At 40.9% G+C, this 5790-nt stretch overlaps 1 pseudogene; it reads left to right on the plus strand.

Annotated features, from left to right (window-relative positions):
- The first annotated feature begins 392 nt into the window (after positions 1–392).
- On the plus strand, positions 393–4086 carry LOC129402375 (uncharacterized; annotated as a pseudogene).
- Positions 4087–5790: the final 1704 nt, after the last annotated feature.

Consider the following 5790-nt stretch of genomic DNA (forward strand, 5'->3'; position numbering starts at 1 on the left):
AAACAATTAATGAAGTAACTAGAACACAAAAGCACAAGTTTTAGTTTATTAGTTTTATTTCACCAGGATATCTTTCCGGACCCAAATTTTCTCTCCTTTTTTTCCCTTATTAGAGAAGCAAGAGTTTTTTTTTTTACTTATTTAACAAGTCTTGTTTAAAAAGATATGAAAAAAAGATAGAGAGGAAATGTATTCAAGAAAGAACACAGGCTCCCGCAGAGTGGAAGAAAGCAAGCAAAGAAACAGAGACAAGCAAAAGAGATACTTATTCCAGAGAGAACAAATGCTTGAAGAGCAAGCCACATTTTATTATTATTATTCTTTAAATATATGCTATTTAAATAATACCTTATTATTTAAATATATGGAAAAGATATACACAGAGACTGGCATCAGAAGCATCCATTGAGGACCTGATGGTGCAAGCGCAGAAGATCAAGTACGACATCATTTGTATGACCGAAACCAGGAGACATCAATCATATCATGCCATTTTCGACACTGGAGAAGAATTGTTTCTCGGAACATGCGACAACAGACGCGTTGGTGGTGTAGGTGTCCTTGTCAACACGAACTTGGCCATGAGCATCGATTCATTAGAATGCCTAACAACTCAAATTGGATGATTATGCTTAAATAGATGTGGCTCACTGCCTGCAGTTTCTATCTTCATCATCTACACACCAACTTCCAATTACAAAGAAGAAGAAATTAAGAGGTTCTACATGGAACTGGAGAAGTTCAATAAAGAAGACCACACCTTCTGCAAGATCATTGTTGGTAATTTTAATGCCAAGATAGGTCCGAGACGGTCACCCGAAGAACTCCACATTGGAACACATGGCCTAGAATGGAACAATCAGGGTGAGAGACTGTCAGAATTCATTATGTCGACCAAGACCATCCATTGTAACTCACAGTTCCAGAAGGCTGAATCTAAACGCTGGACATGGGAGTCTCCCGGCGAACAGTTCCATAATGAAATTGACCACATCATATTCAATTCAAGATTTTGCCTTACCGATGTCACTGTTGTCCCAAAATTCCAAAAAGGATCAGACCACCGACTCCTTTGTGTGAAATTCTACTTCACAGAGCGGGGAGACAAATCTGCAAAATTTATGTCTAAGAAGACAACTCCCAGAATGACCACCAACTGGGAGCTCTTTGGCACTATTGCAGCAACATGGGAAGATGCCGTCCTTGACAACATCCACGAGGAATACAATTGACTGGTTCAGCACCTTCATGTCTGTGCGAAAAATGCTGAGTCTTCGGAATGCCTGTCTTCGGAAACTCTCAAGCTCATTAAGTCAATGTGGTTTGGCTTGAGCCTCAGGCAACCACAAGCTAACATCCGAGCTCACAAAGCTGTGCAGAGATGCCATAAAGGAAGACCTCAAAGAGAGAAGAGCAGCAGTGTTGGCCAGTGCAGCAGAAGCTGGGAAAAGTATTTGCAAGCTCGCCTGTCCTTCGCCAACTACAAGACCAAGCAAGACCAAGATGACTGCCCTCCGATGTCCCAATGGATCTATCACATCTTCCAGAAAGGCACTGGAGAAAATTTTTCACGACTTCTACTCGGATCTCTTTCACAGCCATGTCCATCTGCCCACATACCAAATTCTGAAGGATGGATATGTCATTCCCAATGTTCTCCCTTCCGAAATTCGACATGCCATTTCACTGGTAAAGACACGAACAGCACCTGGTCCAAACAAGGTCAGACCTGAACACCTGAAGAATCTGCCGCCAGTACTCATCAATACACTGGCTCGACTCTTCACACGCTACCTGTCTGAATGCAAGGTTCCGTCCCAGTGGAAAACCAGTAGGACCGTTCTGTTATACTAGAAGGGAGACGTCCACGACATCGGCAACTATCGCCCAATCTGCCTGCTGTCTGTCGTCTACAAGTTGTTCACTCATGTCATCCTGAATAGAATAGGCAGAAAGAACACTAGACGAAGGACAACCATGTGAGCAAGCCGGGTTTCGAAGGTGATTCAGCACCATTGACCATATCCACACAGTGACCAAACTCATTTAAGTTTTGCAAGAGTTCAAGATACCACTCTGTCTAATGTTCATCGACTTAAAGAAGGCCTTCGATTCTGTTGAGACTGAGGCGGTCATCGAAGCCCTGGCCAAACAGGGCATTCAAACTCAGTATATCAAAATCCTCCTCGAGCTGTATTGTGGATTCACCGCCAGGATCTCACCATTCTACAAGGAAGTGATCATTGATGTAAAGAGAGGGGTGTGGCAGGGTGATACCATTTTGCCGGAGTCCAGCTCCAGCATGAAGACCACCGACTCAGAGATGATGTGTTGACCAGCAGCTATCGAGGCTGAAGGCCCCGTTTATTCTCAAGCAAGCAGTTTTATATTATTTGCATACCTTGGCCCAGGCACGTAGCCAAGTCCAAAGATGTTCTCATGGGTTAGACATATTTTGTGTTTGTCTCAAGATGTTCTCATTAAAAATACCAAGTCAGATTATTCCCAAGGTTACTTAGAGCACGAGAAGTATGTACGTGCAGGATGTGTCCTGCTTATCTTGCTGGTAGGTTTTACCTTCAAGGCCCCTCTTTCAAGAGGCCCTCTGCACAGGACTCTCCCAAGCCCCCAGTGCAGGTCATACAAAGTTCATTGTCCCACGCTGGTCTCTAGTCTCTAGTCTATGTGCTCCAAGCAATCCCGCTACAGTCCCCCCTTTTTTATTTTATAAGGAACGCGCCTCATTTTCTAATTGCAGTTTCTGAATTCTTTTTGCTGAAGTTTTGGCCATAGTTAGAAGCACCTGGAGACAAACACAACTAACAGCGATTAATACAATCAAGATCAAAACAGCAGAAACAATACCGATAAGAGAATACAGCCAATGAGAAAATGGGGGAAATCGTTGTTTAAGCGCTTGTACAAACGCCTGAGCTTCTTGGATAAATGTTTCATCTAAGGATGGGGCATCTTGAATACTTTTTATCATTTGATGCAAGGAAAGTAGATCTAAGGAAGTATTAGTATCATGCCAAATACCATATAGATGATTTTTTATCTTGTGCCATGGAAAAAGAGTGTCATTATAAATTGTAGAAGTAATACAAATTGAAGGAAACTGATAATGGCATCTTAATTTTGTATGAGTCTCTAGTTGCAAAAGTTCATCACCTAGTATATTGACAGTGTCATAAAGAGCATTCAGACGTTGCTCCACTTTAGAATCCCAATCTTCTTGGGTGGTAAAAGCAAGTGAAACATTTCTAGCTAAATTATTCACATATTCAGCAGTTTGCACGCCTGACACTAAAGCCACGGAAGCCGCTGTGGTGCTAGCTATCATAGTAACCAAAGCCACTACTCCTGTAATCACCATACCTAAAAAGCGTTTAGATCGAGTTAATTCTTGTAAAGTAGATGCAAAAAGCATAGCTCCTTTCTCAGAATACCAGGGAACAGACAGATTAACAGGTAATAACACAAAGGAGGGTTGTTTAACAATTAACATAGTAGAGTGAGGAGAAATTCCTCTAATACAGTTAGTCAAGGTACAGTTAAAACAGGATACATTGTATACTGAATCTAAAATACTAACAGTAAGATTTCCTATAATCAAGGCATACGGCTCGGGCACACAAGCTTGAACAGTTACATTGGTACTGTTATACTGTCCTTCTACATCTGAGGTGATACCAGCACGTCCTAATGTCACAGGAGACATACATGCAACAAGCTTCCAGAGGGATGTTTGAAAAGTCTTATTATTTCCAGTCCATATTCCTCCAACCAGGTTTACAGGTTCACACCTGTCATTGAATGGTGCCCAGTCACAAACTTCCCAAGCAGTGTTGCAAACGGAGAAATTCCTTCGGCATGTCGAATGAGTCGTTCTGGGATCCAGATAGGAGAGTCAGCATCTGTTGGAAAAACACAAGCATACCCTCTTCCCCACATAAGAACAGGATCGGGGCCCTTCCAAGTTCCAGTGATTACATCCTTCCATAAAACTAAAGGATGTGTTTGTTTTGTTTTATGTACTTGCCATAGGCGTTGAGCGGCAGTGGATTGATCATCCGAAAAAATTAAAAAGTTAATTATAAAGAGTATATAAGATATAATAGTTTGAGGGGATTTATTCAGTATTCCTATTCCCCCCTTTTTTATTTTATAAAGATACTGTTTAATAGTACGGTTAGCACGTTCTACTATGCCTTGTCCTTGAGGATTATATGGAATTCCAAAACTATGTTGGATAGAAAAAGTAGCACAGAATTTTTTCATGGCTGTAGATGTATAAGCAGGAGCATTATCAGTTTTTGAATGCTTTGGATAGCCCATAACAGAAAAACATTGAAATAAAAATTTTTGTACTTGTGTTACATTTTCCCCAGGCAGGGGTGCTGCTCAGACATAGCCTGAAAAGGTGTCAACTGCAACATGAACATATTTTAAATGGCCAAAGGAAGGCTCATGTGTGACATCCATTACATCCTGTAACTTTTCCATTTCAAAAACAATTACACTTTGCTTTTCTACTTTTCACTGATGATATCTCCATACATTATCTTTCTGACTTAAGACATACATCTATAGTCATCCCACAAGTTTAAACTCACTGAAATTGGTACAACATGATCTCACAAGTTTGGACACAAGTTGACAATCATCTTATTTAACATGGCAAAACTACTCTGCAGTCACAAACATTATATCGGTTCTTATAGATTTTCAAAAAGTTTTAAAGATACTCACAACTAAAGTTCTTACAACATATATTAACCTGGGGACATCTTTAGAATTCTGATTTCTAGGAACAATTTTTAAAATTAAAACACTCATAGATTACCATGAAACAGTAAGGATTCTACACTGGTGTACAAAATTCTCTGAAGTTCAGGATTAGGTTGGTACTCCGGAAATCCCAGACTAAGTCCTCAGGCCAATTCAGCCTGTGCTTCCCCATTTGGGTTCTGTTTTGCTGAGTCTTCTTTAGATTTTCTTGTGACTTCTAGCTGAGATCTGCTCTAGGCTGAAGTTTGGAGTGTTGGAGTCTCAGGTGGTCTGGAGACTGAGCCAGGAGGATGGATTTTACTCCAGATGAGGCCATAGCAGGATCCAGAATGGATTAGTAGGTCTGTCATCTGTTAAAATATAAGCAGAGACCTTTCCTCCTACAAGGAGGTTTCCCACCATTTCTTTTTTGTGTGTTCGTCAGATTTTAATGCAAATATAAGGATCAGTTGTTTCCCAAGCCCTTTCTCATTTACAAAGTTGCAAGAGCCAGATACCTAGAAGAGTTAACAAACTAAATTAGCAAGTCTTATCTGCTGAGCAAAAGTGTGATTAGAATTCACTGTTGAGGTTAGGGAGGGTCTGCTTATCCAGTCTGACTGAGGCAGAGCTTGCTGAGCTGGGAATGCGGCGGGAGGCGGGGGGGGGGGGGGGGGGGGGGGGGGGGGGGGAGGGGGGGAGGGGGGGGGGTGTGGATCCAGGGAAAATCTTTAGAAACTCCCAAAGTGACAACTGAGATTAACCCCTTATAATCCTGAGCTAAGTAGCTTTAAAAATTTAAGTTACCAGAAGTCTCAGAGATCAAATTAAACACAGGTACAATAAGTTTTTCAACCAATTTTGCAACTCTAGAAAATAATATTTTAACTGAAGCATTATTCTTTGAACCTGTTTTCATAGATCACGATTATTTCAACTCACAAGATTCTCTAGGTCAAATAATTCTAACCCAGTGCAGATATAAATATATACATTGGTATAATAGCATAAGACTTTTGG

This window comes from Sorex araneus, chromosome 1 (genome assembly GCF_027595985.1).
Source record: "Sorex araneus isolate mSorAra2 chromosome 1, mSorAra2.pri, whole genome shotgun sequence".
NCBI classification, from domain to species: domain Eukaryota; kingdom Metazoa; phylum Chordata; class Mammalia; order Eulipotyphla; family Soricidae; genus Sorex; species Sorex araneus.